Below are 17287 nucleotides of genomic sequence, written 5' to 3' on the forward strand. Positions count from 1 at the left end.
GTTGTGATGTAAACATGTATAAAATTTGGTGAAAATCTGTCAAGTGATATTTAAAATAGCGTCCAATACTGATGTTCATTAAAAATATTTTTTTGGCAAGATCGAAAAAATCCAGAAAAGCCCCAGTGGGACATCCAAAAACAGCTGAAAGTCAACTATCCAACCACAGGGTAAGTTTCTTGAAATAAAGGAATGTGAGTTGTTTTTCTTAGCTCAATCCGAAAATATTAATAGAGGAAGTGATTACAAGAATAGTTTTTTTCTGAATGGTTCGTCTAGCCTACAAATAAACAGGCCTGATCTCATTTTTACTAGGAAGAAAAGCTCTCTATCGGTAAAATTAACAAAATACAGTGGTCAAATCGTGCGACAAATAATTGAACTGCTACTGGAGAGATATTTTGAAACATTCGTGTGGTGGAGTGATAAAAAGCCATTTTTTTGCCGCAGGAAGACGATCTGCTTAATTTGTTATCACTTCGACCAAATAATAAACTTTAAGTTATTTTGAAGGTCAAACTTCAGGAAACAGAGAACGCAATCAAAAATAGCCTTGATTTGAAAAAAGGATGATTAGTAGTATGCTTCATTGATGGCGCACGTGTTGCCCGAATATTAATGTTGAAAAACATTTTCATCGGACACTATCTCAATAAACCGCTTTACAGAACATCACAAAAATTTGCACATGTAAACATTAGGACACTAGGCAGGCCCGTGCGAAGGACTCGTCCATGGGGGGGGTTTCCGAAATTAAAATTTAGCTAGAATTAACCACAATACCAAAACACACAATTAACAAGACACGGTGAGTTTCGTAGAAGAATTTTAAGAAAAAAATAACTGTAACGCTAATTGACTTGCAGTAACGTTTGCATTTCCACCAAAAGTTAAAATATTTGGTCAGTGACCTCCCATCCAAAATATTTTTTTGAATTTTTTTTTATTTGAAATGTTTAAAAAATATATGCTTTAAGTGTTTAACAATTTCAGTGATTCTAATTCTTTAATTTTAACTATAAATAATATTATTTAAATGGTTCGCAAAACATTCTCATCCAAATCCATGAATTTTTTAACTAATTTTAAACTAGTTACAGAAAAAAATGATTAAAACAAAGAATAGTGTTAAAAAATATCTCCTCATCTTAACATTTGAAAATCGGCTGGCAAATCTTGTCAGCAGTCTTGAAGAGTTGAATTTTTTGAAATCATAAAAATTATCTGTAATCATATGAATCCATAAGTGAATCCATTCCCTTTAGATTTTCTTATTGTGAAAACATTGGTGAAATTTTTAATAAACAAGGTTAATTATTAAGAAAATCACTTTATATTTGAAACCAGTTTAACTTTTTTGTCATAACGCTCATCGTGATGCGATCTAGAGTTGAAACGTTTATCATAATTTAAGCTTTAGGAAAACTCAGAAAATCAAATATTAATTGAGTCAACATTGTGCATTAAAATTAGGCTTTGAAGTTGCTTCTTCGAATCATTTTTCAACACAAAAATTTAGACTTGAAAAACAAAGACAAACTAATAAAACATTGTTCAAATTTTTTTTAATGGTTTGAATATAAAATTCGGTAATGTTATTTAAAAAAAATTAAGTTAATTTTTTTTTAAATTATAATAAAACGTTAACTCAATTTATCGGCCTTATCGGTAAAAGTCATTTTCTTTTAGTAAGAACATTTAAAATTCATAACTTGAAAATTTGTTTCTTGAGGAACGAATTTATGACATGTGATCAAATTCTACTCGCTCTTTTTCATAACTGATTTATAAAATTCAATTGATGATTCAAGTGAACGAACTTCTCGAAATCTGCTAAGCGATTTGATTTTTGCTTTAAAAATATCTCAAATATAATAATGTTAATACATCTTCAAAGTACGTTTAAAATCTATTATTTTTCAAAATTGGGAAAAGTAAACAAAAAGAAAACTTTAATAAACGTTTTCGCAGAAGTCGAAATGACTTACAGGTTTGAGGAAAACCCCTCATTAATTTTTTTATTTTTTGAAGTTTTATCAGAAAAGTGCAGAATTTTCTAAAATAATTTATAGTTATTTTCAAAGGTTGCAAGAAAACAAAATTAATCAAAATTTGCTCTTAAATTATTTGCACCTAAATGAATTGTGAATTTTGTGGCCTTTTGTAATTTATAAAAAAGTGTTTGAATGTCGAGTTGAGTATTTAGAAGAACAATAAAAATAAATTAAAATTGATGATTAAATTGGTTAAATTCTTTAAGAATTTTTCATATCAGCATTAAATTTGTTATAATATAAAAGTTTTTTTATTATTACCACAGTGATTTGTTAGAACGTTATAGATAAACTTATTTTGAAACATTTCTTAATAAAAGCCAATTTCAAAAACAAGAAACGGTTTTGTTTTAAATTGTAAATTCAAACTGAAAATTAAAGAATATTTCAAATCCTAAATGTTATGTACTGTTGCAGATTGAAATGTATTGTGCCTAGAGTAACAAAGGTAAAAATTTTGCGACATGTTTGTTAACACTTATTTAAAAACACCATTTTGGATGAAGATTCATTTCTCAACTAAGAAATTTTACTTGGAAAAAATCTCCATGGGGGGGGTTAAACCCCTAAAACCCCCCCCGTTCGCACGGCCTTGACACTAGGTAGCTTTGCTGAAAATTTCATCAATTTTTGATCATACTTTCAAAAGTTACCCTTAAAACAACGGTTGCAATTATTTCGAAAACACTCCTTAACTCCTTATAAGGTGTTGATTTTCCCACGTTATGGAAATTATTATTGAGTCTCAGAAACTTAGATTTACAAAGATTCATTTCAAGTATTCAATTTACTGCGATGGAGAATCAGAGTTTTGAATTGGCAAATTTAACCATAAGTTCTGAATTCGGCTAAAAGGGCATAATTTTTAGCGAAATTCGGTATAATTTTTGTTCTCGAATAAAGTGAGTGCAATCTACACTTGAAATAATCGATACCAAATTATGCTTTCAAAGCATGGAAGCAAATAAAGTATAATTTTACCATAAAAGTCTGCTCGGGTAAGCTTACCAAAATTTTCGGAATAACCTGGACTTTCCTGGATATTAGATCCAAAATTTTGAATAAGTTCGGTCCAACCCGAATGAGAATTCGTACCAGAGTTCGTTGAAAATAGACCGACTTTCGCTAAGTTTTTAAGCATAATTTTTAAAAAATGTACAAAAATTACAAAAAGTTCAATTATTTATGATTTTTGCGTTCTATTCCGAAAGTTTTGAGCAATTTTTTTTTTTTCAAGTCCTACCGGGAGACAAGGCGAATTTTTTTTTCGCATGTTTTTCAATATCGATTTTCTCTTATCTAGTCCCTGAAATTTCATCTAACACAGTTGGATTCATTTCTCTACAAAAAAAGTTTTGAGCAATTTTAGTTAGAATACACATGAACGAGTTTTTCGAAGCTCAAAATACTATACGAACTCTGATGATGTATTTCATTAGAGATATGATATTATAAGTGTGTTTCTGCTAGTTTTATTTAAAGTTATTTTTGGGTTTTTCCCCAAATTTGACTGAAAATAGCCCGGGTTGAAGTTTCTGAAACCAAGTGCCCTAATTTATCAGAATTTAAAATGAAATATTCCGGATTTTTACTGTACAGATATGTGTTTTTTTTATTCAGTTTTGAAATTTTTAATAAGAGTTAAGCTCTTATGCAGCCATAAAACATACCAAAGTTTTAAAATGGCAATCTAGAATTGAGAAAAAAAACATAGATTCATCATTTGTAATAAATATATTGAAGTTTGAATTAAAAAGTCGAATTAAATTAAATTGAAATAATAAGTTCAGATTAAAACAAAACAAAATTATTTGAATTCAAGATTCAAGATTAAAAGCTAAATTTTTGGATTGAGGTTGAGAAATCACATTGAGAATTGATATTCAAAATGAAGATACAGATTCTGCTCGTTAATGAGTTATGCAATCATGAAAAAAAATATCATGATGACAATTTCTTTGAATAATTCAAAATAGAAAAGATAGCTGACTTATAATTTGATTGGAAGTTTGATTTCAAAATTTCAAATTTTAATCAAAACAAACTTAACACAGTTCATCTGAAAATTACAAATACAAATTACAAGTGGAATTTGAATTTATTTTCAACGATTTGTTTATTAAATAAAAAAACAGATTTTCGTTTTATAAAATTATTCAAGGGATTTTCTTTACGGAATTGTTTTTATGGAAAAGTATTTGCTGATAGATGAAAATGTAATCTTCACGTTAAGAATTTGCAAGGAAATCCTTCTGATTTGGTGAATTGTTTGATATTATTAATATAGCACTGTTCAAAGTCAAATTTCAAACAAATTTCTTATATTAAGATCGAGTTTGCAAAAATCAAATTGAAGCGCAAAATATAAGTACCTTCTGAAAATTGATTTATTTTCATTAATTGTTGAAATCTATTAATTTGCACAAGTATTTGGTAGATTTGGCTTATTTGATTTTAGCATTGATCAAGTTTTTTTTCTCAAAGTTGAATGCTTCTACAAAGAAAACTTTTTCAAATCATATCATCAAAGACTCTCATAATCAAAGCCTCTTGAACAAATTCATAGATTTTGAGCATTTCAGAAAGTATCTTCTCTGAGTAAGTAACTGACTTTTATATACAAATTTAGCTAAACATTTTAGACATTTTGGGATGTATTTCAAACGAAATAATTTAATAAGAAATACTTTAAATAAAACTGCTTAAAATAATCAAATAATATCAAAAATAGTGATGAAGATGATTTTTATTTAAGACCTTCCAACCTCAGAGGTCATTCGGGTGTGAACAAAAATTATATTTTAAAAGTTCTTTCTTGTTATGGATTGTTTGAGCAAAACTATCATAGAAAAAAAATCAGTCACCAAAACATCCCCCATAAGATGGTTCATCCTACGGCTTTGATTGCATAAATATATCTCGAATGAGCTTTCATTTCTTCGTATAACACATAATGACAACAAACAATTTTATTACAAAAACTGATTTAAAATAGTCGCAACTTTTTCCATTAAGAATGTTTGTAGTCTGGTCAACATATTCTGTATGAGAAATACAAATTTTGAAGTTGTTTGATAACTTTCGCAGCCGTTTTCTGTAAATTTTTAAGACATAATAAAAGCTCACGCGAGATATGTTTTTAATATGCATGAGACTTGAGATAAGTGGAATAATTCATATGCCAATATAACTATTACTCTTTATTTCGGGGATCAATTTTAAATAGCTGAATTACCCGGTCTTGCTCGAGTTGTCAAAAAGGTTCAATCCAAATCAAACGTTTCTCATATTTAAGAATTCATGGCATCAGTAGCTTTTTAAAAATTTTATAATAAATGTTTTTTTTAAATAAAGTTATAATTTCAAAAAACTACCTTATTGAAAATTTAGGAGTGAAAACATCACAAGGAGTGTTTAGTACACAACAATCAAAAAAATTAAAATAAATTGGGCAAAACCATTTACAAAAAATGCATCAAATTTATGTTGCACAAAATCAAAAAAGTGTTAGTTAACCCTTTAATGCGTGACTTTTTTTAAAATGATAATAGCAATTTCAGAGTCAGAGAGTTGAGGCTCATGAAAGGTGGAAACAAATTTTTGAATTTGTTGAGTCATTTCGATAAGATTTTGCAATTTTTTTTCCAATCATTGTTCATTAGGTTCAGAAAAATGTTTGTGACTGATTAAGATTAAATCATTTGTTAGAATTTCCGAATTTGAAGAAAAAACACAAGTTTTCATTAACTACTTTAAAAAAATAATAAGTTTGATTTTCACCATTTTTTTTCCATACTTTCTTTGATATCTCGCACATACATTAAAATATCGTATTATGACCATTGAGTAAAATTCCATAGATCTCAGGAAAAAAATTTTAAATACATTTTAACATGTATTTTTGAGATATTTAGATTGTTGTTTTAAAAACTTTCTTTGAATATCTGGAATCTTAAACCATAAGATTTTCTTATCATCCCACTTTTTTTTGTTCTATGTTCTTGAAATAAAGTAAATATTCGAACACTTTGTCAACTTTTAAAACTTAAATACTTCAAACATTATTCATCCCCCCCCCCCTTTGCGTTTTACGGAAAAATCGAGGGAGACGAGGAAGTGATCTTTGACAATATGTACAAGCAGTACATCAAAACATTGAAATATCAAGATAATTATCAAGAATTATATTGAAGAGAATTCCTAGCTAAATTCAAGTTCAAAATTAGAAAAGAATGTTTCGAGTCAGTATTCAAACTCTTTTATGGAACAAATCAGAACCACTTATGTGCGTGATTTAAGGGCTTAAATCAGAAACAGAGTGGAAATTAAAAATTGTAAATTTCTGCCTGCAGCTGGTTTTATGTTCGAAAATCCAAAAAAAAAAATAAGGATCATATTTCAGCAAAGTCATTTCGTGAATCCTTTATCCAATTTTACACTACTTTAATGTCATCACTTCAAAAATTATATATTTTCATGCGATCAAACATTTTGTCATTATCGATTTTTTTCAGTTATTTTTAACCTTTTTTTTCATTTCAGCAGCTCAGTTTCAGCTATTGGTTCATTCTTATTACGGACTTCATTTGATTGAACTCATGCCTAACTTCGAAAATTAAGTCTCATCCATTGCACAATGTGGAAAAAAGTGTATAAAGAAGAAATTCAATATTTTCCTTCCTACACTGAACAAATCTTTGAAAGAGTACTTTCGTTTAGTGAAAATATCCGGAAAATCGATTAGATGTAGTTTCAGAAGCCGCACGAGCTTACGAATGGAGTTTTAGTGCCTTTTTAACCCCTAATTTCCCCATTAATTTTGTAAACAATACAGCAAAAAAACCTAATTTAGACTTGACATTTTTGAACAATGGTAGACCTATCTTACGTAATTTTTTTCTTAAAAATCCAATGGAGGTTATTTGAGTAGTCGCACGCTTAGGAAAATTGAGTTATGGCTGTTTTAACCATCTATTCCCTTACAGTTTATAATTATTTCCGAAAAAATGATTGGACTTACAAATTTTGAAGCAAAGGGACAAATCTTGTGTGATTTTTTTTCGAAAAATCGAATGAAAGCTGTTTGAACCACCGAACGCTTTGGAAACGGCCTCCATTTGATTTCTCGAAAAAAAAATTACATAAGATACGTTCCATTTGATTCGAAATTTTCAAATCTGAATATGCTTTATTCTGAAAAAATTGAAAAGTATAGGGGAATTGAGTGTCAAAACATCGTTTACTCCATTTTCCGAAGCGTGCGGTAGCTCAAACAGCCACCATTCTATTCATCAAAAAATCGCACAAGATAGATCTAATACAGTTCAAAAATTTCAAGTCAATTTTTTTTTCTGGATTGTTGAAACAATATAGGGGAATAAGGGGTTAAAAAGGCACTTCAACTCCTTTCGTGAGCTTGTGCAGCATCTGAAACTTCGTCCAATCGATTCTCCGCACATTTTTACTACAGGAAAGTACTTTTTCGTTCTGTTAAGGCGGGAAGATTTTGAATTATTTCGAGGATTAAAAATTTTTATCTTAAGGTTGCCAGATTGCCCAGTTTTATCCGGGTTTGCCCGGATATTGAATACTAAATTTAAGAACAGTCCGGCTCGGCCCGGTTGCCTGTTTCATTGAAAAATGCCCGGATTTCGGCCGGATTTTTTAACTTTATTTGAAAAATAATACAAAGAAAAACAATAATCACCACCTAAACGATTTTTTTAGAGCAAGTTTTATAAAAATAATTATAAAAAGTTTTTTGGAAGCCTAAAATACGGTTCAAAGTCTTTCAATGATCTTTGTTGGAAAAAAAATTTCTTCCTTTATTTTTTCTTGATTTTTGTTGAGGAGTTTCTGAGTTATGAAAAAAATTGCCAGATTTTTGGTCGTCAATTTTAAATCGCCAGGTTTTAATAAAAAAAAAATTGCCCAGTTTGTCAGGCCCGGATACGTGCTGAAAAAAATCTGGCAACCTTATTTTATCTCCATTGTGAATTGTTTGAATATTTTTGAAAAAATATAGAAAAACAAGTCTAGTCTCTAGCCAAATTGAATTTCATTGGTAAAAAGGTACAGTTTGAAATTAAAAAAACCTGCCTGAATGATTAAAGAAAAAAAATTTCCAAATACTTAAAAGTATATTGAGGTTTGCTGTGTGGAAAATAATAATTATATTTTTTTTATCAATAAATCTTTTTCTTTCAAATTTGTAATTAATAAAATGATAAAAATACGAAAATCTTATATAAAGGAATGGCACACTAAAATATTCTCATTCATCAAAGCTCAGAATCATAAATCGTAAATCGATATTGGAATTCAAATTCCAGAAATTTCAGAACCTTTATTTTAAGATGAAAATTAAAACACATCAAGAGATATCGAAGATTCAACTTCAGAACATCCCTGTGACAAAGTCACCAATCAAATACAGATAGAAAACTACTTTTCTCAGTTGAACTATCCGAAGCTGGAGCACTTTTTCGCAACAAGTGCGGTTTGGATTTTTTTCTTAGCTGTGGAAACTTTCTCAATAGCAGCTAGTTTTGCAATCATATTTTCATCAACGGCGCTTGAAAGCTAGATAGAATGTCGTACTGGAAATGTTCATCACATGTTGCCTGGTGATGGATCGAAACGGGTGGTGTTAAAGTTTTTTTTTTCATAAGATTCAGAGATGTTACATTTGATTTTGATGATAAAACTTTTTTCTGCCACGGAATTTAAAGCTTTACGATTTCAATGTAAGTTCAAGATTTTTATCTAAAGTGCAACCAAATCCCCCGCCCCAACTTTTTTTTCAATATCGTTAGCTCAGCCCATCAGCTGCCAGGATTATTCAATTTTCAAAATCACCAAATCGCAGGCAACAAATAAGGGGTTCAGTAAAATACCCCAGAATCGAAAAAAAACTCCACAATAAAGGGAAAAGCAACAAGACGAAAGGTGCCACGTGTTAACAGTATTGTACCAAAACCCCGAAGAGCCCGAGCAAAATTCATTTCAAACCATTTAGGTACGCTTTCAACAAACGCCCGCCACATTTTCCCTTGTTTCGTCTCTAAAGACGGTTCTAAGAAATTCTACATCTTTGCACTTCCCCCCTTGAAATTCACCCGATAGACCGCACCAGAATAGTCGTCGGCTTCATAAATGTTCAGCTTCGGCAAAGAAAGAGCCCGGGCACGTGTCACGATCGCTCTGATGAAAGAGAATTAATTCTAATGGCTAACGGTTTTGCCAGCTTTCGGTTATGGTCCCCGTTATTGAGAGGAACCAAGCTTAAAATCGGTTTCCATCATCAGCCGGCGTTCCGGATTAAATTGAAAACCTACTGGCCGGGACTGGCAGTTCAGAAATTGAAATAGAGCAATTCGAATGTTGTTATTAATAATGAATATCTAGCTAGAATTTGTTGATATAACAACTGATGATTGGACAGACAAATTTTGAGTTATCCTCTCTAATGAATTTGGGATTTCGAGAATTGCAAGTTGAGATATTGAGAATTTCAACTAATAGAATATTGCAAGTTGAAAACTAAGTTCAAAACAAAGCCTTAACTGGTTATTTTTCAATATTTTTATAGAATATTAATCCTAAAAACTATTTTTGTATGTTGAAGAAGTATTGATCTCTTTAAAATAATACGCAGAAGAGGTTACAAATGGTATTTTGTGACCCCTTTGGGCTAAAACTCTTTACTTGAAGATTGCGAAATTTGATATCAGAAGTGTATTAGTACACACAACAAGTGCTTATATCGATATGCAATAGTTGATTTCTGACAACATCTTAAAACTCCTTCAATAAATAAGGTTGAATATGCTACCTTCACTAGTAATAAAATTACATTTGTTGTTAGTCAGACTTCGTCTAGCAAACCCTTAAAAAAGTACTACCTTGGCTTGAACGTAACGAAAAACAATGTTGGAGGAGTACCATTACAAGAAAAGTAGTTCACAATTGTTTTTCAAGATTCCATATGGCGACTCTTTGGTTTAAAGAGTTAGACTTGTTGAAAATGAAAATCGCTGTTAGAAATTTATGTATGTACCCAAGCATCAATTCAAGTTTTATAAGACAATTTATAAACTTTGACCGTACAACGTATAATTTAAGACAGTTAAATATTTTTTTAAATTTTTTTTCAATATTTGGATATTATATTATATTTTTATTGAAAAAGAATTCAAAGAACACTTTTTTTTTTATTTGGCGGAAATTTTTTTTTTAAGCAGAAAGGGGCATCACGGTGTCTCCGATGGAACCATTTTATTTATCGAAAACTAGCATCGCTAATTTTTGCACCATTGAAAAGTTATGACATTCCCCTTTCATTTAAGCCCAATTTTGAAATAATCCATCGAGAGGTCTGAAATAATTTTTTTTTAGATTTTTTAACCTTTTTGATGGATTTTTCAAAGACAAAATCATACTAATCACTGTGAAATCGCTTGTCTTACCTTTAGCGTTGATCCAACTCTACATTTCAATAACATGATCTAAAAGAAAATTTCTCTGGCTACAACTTTGTGAAAGATATCAAAGTGATATAAGTTGAGAGAACAGAGTTGGAATGTCACAAAAAGAGCGATTATTATTTCATTTGAAAAATTTCATAAAACTTATCATCACTGATAGTATCAAGACCAGAAATTGTAAACTCCCAACTTAGTGATTGATTGTAAGTTGTTCAAATGTTTAAGATGTTTTTTTTACATTTGAAATAAATTTTTTAGATAAATTTGAGCAGGATAATCTGAAGTAAAGAGCATTTACAGGTTTTATTTTTCCGGAACAAATATCAAATTCTTAATTTGTCAGAACGATTTTTTGGAAAATCCAAAGCAGGGGGAATTAAACAAATTTGGAGTATTTTTAACAAAAAATTGATGAATTCTTCAATAATTCAAACAGTTTGATGAACTTAAGCCAAACTGTAGAAAATGAGAATTATATCACCTGTTGTGAACGGTTTTTTTTGTTTCAAATTTTCGATTTAAATTAACTCGATTTTTTAATTTGTGCAATGTTAATTGTAAACAAGTTTGATGCATGCCAATTTATTCCAATTAATTGAAAATTTTCATTATTTATATTATCCAATCCTCGAGATGTTTCAACTCCAAGTGACGAAAAAGATTTCATATTTGTTCCGGTATTATAAGAAAAAAAATATGGCACTTGGTTCACTTGAAAGTTTCGTTACATATTTCATAATCTGAGCAATGTAACATCTTGAATATGTACCTAATTGATTGTAGAAAAATTATTTTAAGTATTTGAAACCACTTCAATAAATTCTGTGTAATGTAATGAGTGATCGTGTTCTCATATAAGTAAGAAAATAACATTCCAAGGGAAGTCCAAAAACGCAGAAATCCACAGACAATTATTGGAGTATTCAATAATAATTTCATCTAGGAAATATAAATAAAATAATCATTAATTTGATCAAATGCCAAACTTTTAGAAAACCATATAAAATATTCGCAAAAATTCGGATGACTTAAGATCAGACAACTTTAACTAAATTGAGAAAATATTTTCAAATAACATTATTACATCAAATCAATCACAAAAAATTCTTGAAAACAAAATTTAGGTAGAGATTGTGTAATCTTCTTGAATTACTTTTTTTTTCGATCAAAAGGATTAGGCTCAGTTCGTGCCCTTTTGATAAAAATGAACAATTTTGAATTTCCGCTTGAAAACTCAAACTCGACCAAATTTTTGAATACATGAATGCCTTCAAAAACGCTAACTTATGCTATCAAACATGAATAAAAAGTTGAAATTTATTTTTGGTTACAAATATGACATTTTACCACCCTTGTTGCATCCGTGTCTAAGATTTAACAATCGATTAACATTAAAAAGTATGAAAATATCCATACTTGATTCTTCAAAAAAAAAAAAAATGAAAGATTTTTAACAAATATATATCCTTTTTAAATCCAGGTAAATGATTTAAAATTTGGACTTAAATGAAAAAAGAAAGTGCAATGTGTTTCCTATTCCTCAAAATATAATTAACTTAATTTTCAAGAAAAGCGGGAGACCTTTTCTTCATAATAAAACTCCATAAATACTCTTAACTTCAGCTTATCTTAAACAAATTTATAAAAAAGATTAATTTTTAAATGTAAATAAACCATCCTGAATATTTAAAGACTCTACAATTAATAGCTAAGTTGATAGAATTCTATTTCTGGTCTTGGTTCAATCAGTGATGAGAATTCTTTTTATTTTTCAAATGAAATAATAATCACCCTGTTTGTAACATTCCAACTCTTTTCTATCATCATATATTACTTTGTTGTCTTCTACAAAGTTGTAGTCAGGGAAATTTTCTATAAGATTGTATTATTGACATATGGAGTTGGATTTAGTTTAAGGCAAGACAAGCGTTTTCACAGTGGTTAGTATGATTTTGTCTTTGAAAAATCCATCATAAAGGGTTAAAAAAAACTTGAAAAAAATAAATTGTTCTAGATCCCCCTATGGTTTATTTCAAATTTGGATTTGAGCTCAAGGAAAGATCCAGTTTTCGAATAGTGCAAAAATGAGGGATGCTAATTTTCGAAAAATAAAGTTTTCTTCCAGAGCCACCGTGGCATAAAAAAATAAATTTCAAACATTTTAATTCTTAAAATATCATTGTGCTTTCATCTATGTTCTGTATTTTTTAATGAACAAAAATCCTATATTTTAATTAAATGAGCTTAAAACAACATTTTTTCTAGAAAATGTAATTTTTTTTCCGACAATTTGAAATTGATTAAGAAGCGACATATGTTGTGTCCTTTTACTTAAAAAAATACGATCATTGGTTTTTCCAGGTGGCATCCGATCCAACAGAAATCGGATATTTGTTCTTTTCATTTGTTGCTGTTTTGGAATTAATTTCTGCCCGCTTTTCCAGCAGAAGTTTGTTACTTTGCAGGACTCGAAATTGATTTTTTTTTGTTTCGATTATAGTCGTTTTACCATCTTTATGGCATTCACGACTTTATCAACGTTGCAGTTGGCGGATCGTTATTGAAAAATTTATCCTGTACAACTGTTTTCGATATTTACTCTTAGTTTACTTAGCCTTAGTTTACTCGCGGACATCGGCTTAGGAGACAACAGACTTGCCAACTGAGCTATATCACAAGCCCACTGGAAGTTGATGATATGTAACGTTGCTGGAAATATATCAAATTGAAAAAAATTCCCGAACTTATTTGTACCAGAGTCAGAGACAGAGTCTAACTTAGGCTTGCTAGATACACACTTGGAAAAGACAACGTAGATTTATAATAAACTCTATGAGTTGAAAGGAATCGACGTTTTACGTGCAATTATACTGGTTGTTTATGTTAATTTTCGTCAGCATTCTATGCTATTATTAAATGTAGGTTTACATGATTTATCACATCTCATGGATCTTAACAAACAGGGGATGATTACTGAATAATAAAAAAAACGCTTTTTCTGCAGAGAATTTTTTTTACTTGAGTCACAATTACACTTGGAATTTGATCACTCCCTAACACAAGTTCCCCGACGACGGACGAAAACGATGGCTGGATGCAAAATGACAGCAGAAAATATGCAGTTGCACAGTTGAAGCTCCAAAGATTTTTAACTTTCCGGGAATCTTTCGGAAATTTCGCAGCTTCGATTTTCTGCAAATGACATCAACAAGTGTGAATCTATTTTTGAAAATGGATTTCAGTCCGTCTGTCTGTTGCTTATAGACTAGGAAACTACTGAACCGATTTTCCTGAAACTTGGCAGGTGAGTGCTTCTGAGGTCGGAGAAGGTTTCTATTATAGTTTGAAACCCCTCCCTCTTACTGGAAGGGGCAGGGGGTCTCCAAAGCAAAAACTTGAGTACCATTCAAGCAAATGGTACGAAATTCGGCCTGGGAAGAGATTTGACTACGAGGAATATTACTATGAATGTTTGATATCCCTATCATTTTCCAAAGGGTAAAATGGAAAAGAGGAGGGGGCTCTCTTACAATTGTTAATATAATTTGAGAATTAATCAAGCAAATGGAATTAGATTTGGCATGTAAGGTTATTTGGATACGAGAAATGTTTCAATGATCATTTGAGAACCTTCCCTTCTTCCAGGGGAGCGATTGAAAGGGGATGGAGGGCACACATACAATTTTATTGCGAAATTAAATAACTATTTGAGCATCTGGAACCAAATTGGCTCTTGATGGTATTTGGATTTTGGAAAAAGTTCTATGATTGTTTGAAGCTCCTCCCGATTTGCATTGGAAAGATAGGAAGAGGGGAAGGGCCCTTTACAATTTTTTTTCATTATTCGATAACATATCAAGCGAGGGGAATCAAATTTGGCATACGATGGTATTTGTGTGAACGATATGTTCCCAAAACGGTTTGAAACTCTCCACACCTTTCATTAGAGAAACATAAAGGGGGAGCGGCTCCCATATAATTTTCAACAGAACAGATGGAATAATCGAGCAAATGGAACTAAATTTGGTATGGGAAGATTTTTGGATACAGAATAAGACTTTCGGTTGTTGATATCCCTCGTGATCTCAGTAAACAAATAGAAAAAGAAGAGAGGGCCTCCACATTTTTAATAGATGTCGAGAGTTAATCAGTCGAATGGTGCCGAATTTGATATGGGATTGTATTTTGATATGAGTAATGTTTCCTTAATTATTTTGGACCCTTCCCTTCTTTTATTGAGTGAAAAAGGAAGAGGAGACGGGAAAAAAGCAAAAGTTCTGAAGACGCTTAGGAGATTTGATGAAAGACAGAGGCGCTAGGAAAAAAGTTCCACTTTTAGCCCTTTCGGACCACTTTGCAGTGGGGGGGGGGGGATGAATAGGGAAGTGGGGGGTTCTCATTCCTAATTTTAGCATAAATTGATAACATTTTAAGCAAATGGGATCAAATTAGTCATAGGAAAGAATCAGGAAACAAGAAATTAAAACTCCTCCTTTCTTTTCAGTGAGGAGTTTTAAAAGAGAGAATGGTGCACCTATACATTTTTTAATAAGTCGGGAAATGTTCAAGCAAATTTGGCATTGAAGGGACAGGGGAACTCCCATTATTTTCTTTTTAATAAATTGGATAGGGTTTAAACAAATGGAACCAAACTTGGCTAGGTAGAGGAATTTTTTACAACTAAAACAGTAAAAATTGTGGCAGAATTTAGGATTTTATGAATAAATCAATAGAATCAAGAAGAAAGTGTTGCCGGGGCAGCTAGTATGATATAAGTCATAATTATTTTTAAAATTGTGTCACTTCTAATAAGTAATCACAGTTCTATTGAATAAAAAACTGCAAACTGTTGCTGACGCAGAACGGAACGAGAATCTAACAGAAGTTAAAACAAAAAAAAAACTGACAAACTGACGCAAGCTCTGGATTAAGCATGCATTGACATGTACAGCAATTCTACATAGCAAATCTGTCTCCGGTCGGCTAAAAGCGTTTTGCCTGACTAAAAGACAACCAGCACACAACAAATAGTTTGCAATTACATAAGTCTCAATTTGTACAACCAAGTTTTGACGCAATGAACAGATGTGTTCTGATGGATGTAAAAAAAATCGAATTAAGAATAAAATTTTATGAAGGATTAATCACCCTAATTCATGTTTGTTACTTCAAATTATTGGCCTTATCGGTGAAAAGTGATGTCCTTTTTAGTGAGAAACAAAAATTTGATATGTGATGATAATGATTCTTAAAAATTCTACCCGCTCATTTTTCATCATCTTTCATTTCATCTAACCTACTATCCATCAATCAAAATTTCATAATCTTCAGATCACTTTTCACCGATAAGGCCGATAAATTAAATTAGAATATAATTTTTTTCGAGATTCCTGCTCGTGGCTAGGTTCCCATCACATTCGATTTGGGTTCTCCAGGTGACTTTATATGATTCTGAATTCTGATTGTAGATCCTGATGCTTATCATGGAAAAAAATTCCAGATTATTCTAGATCTAGCTGTCTCGAACCTTGATTCCTGATGTTGGATTCAGGATATTTTCTTCTAAATCTTTGGGAAAATCACGACTATCGTGAAACCACATCTCACATTCTGAATCGGTGCCTTATCATCCCGGATGCTAATTTTCGATCATGGTTCCTGTTACCAGTTGATTCTTAGACTGTCCCTAGATCTTAAACACTGATCCCCATTGTTGATTACGGAATCTGTCCCTGTTCCTTAGGAAATCCTTCTGAATAAGGGTTTGAGTTCTAAACTTTATACCTGATCCCAGTGGGTCTTTCCTGCTAGGTCCCGTGAAAATGAAAACGAAAAAACGACACAACGAGATTTTATGTGATTTTTATTGATTGCAATTCCCTGGTTAGATTTACAGGTTAGACAAACCAGCCCGAGGCTGAAAGTCTATCAATTGATTCAAAAATTTTTATTTATCATGATTCTAACTTTATGCTTTTTGTAAAGAATTTTAACTTTTACTTAAGGCTGTCCACCTTAAATTGCACTTAGTTTACCGATCGTTTGTAAATTTTCAGACAATGACATAAAATTGATTCGTGAGCTTTAGGCACATTTATTTCATGAAAATTAAAAACGATATCCGTAAAAATCACATCCCGATCATATAAAAGTCATTTTAGGAAATATTACGACAAAAAAAATCAATTCCTCGTTACATCTTGACTCCCCGCAAAACTTTCCCATCGAAAGTTGCACTGATTCACACGTTCACGGTAGTTTAGAAAGGAAAAAAAATACATGTTCCAATCAGTTCGCTCGGTAGAAAACCACAAAGTTTCACACCATTTAATTTACAAACTGATTTCATGCTGCAACAGCTCAACACATGCACATTGCACATGAAACTCCCCTCCTCCCGGAGCTATGCATGAAACATGAGAGAGGTAGCAGAAAAAAATCCTTTCACGTGTAATGCATATTTCGCAAACTTCCCTCCGCCACCTTCCCTTTTTACAAGCTTTCCACCCATTTCATGCAAAATTGTTCGCTGAATTCATCATCCTTTTAGGGTTAGACCGTTTCCACACGAAGAAGACACAAGAACCCGGGGAACGTGTGTGTTCATACTCACCCCATTACTGCACCGGGAGAGGGTGATTTTTGCCACCACCTACCCCCAAACCTCTTCCCAGGTATTGGAGCAAGCGGCTTATGCTCCGCCCCCAACAAAAAACGATTCCTTCAAAAACTTCAGGCTCATCGCAG

At 31.3% G+C, this 17287-nt stretch overlaps 1 protein-coding gene across 2 annotated transcripts in view; it reads left to right on the top strand.

Moving 5' to 3' along the window:
* LOC129750510 (semaphorin-2A) overlaps positions 1–17287 on the top strand; it is a 402306-nt gene that overhangs the window by 145561 nt on the left and 239458 nt on the right. The gene's annotated exons all lie outside the window — the stretch shown is intronic.

Source organism: Uranotaenia lowii, chromosome 3 (genome assembly GCF_029784155.1).
Source record: "Uranotaenia lowii strain MFRU-FL chromosome 3, ASM2978415v1, whole genome shotgun sequence".
Lineage (NCBI taxonomy): Eukaryota > Metazoa > Arthropoda > Insecta > Diptera > Culicidae > Uranotaenia > Uranotaenia lowii.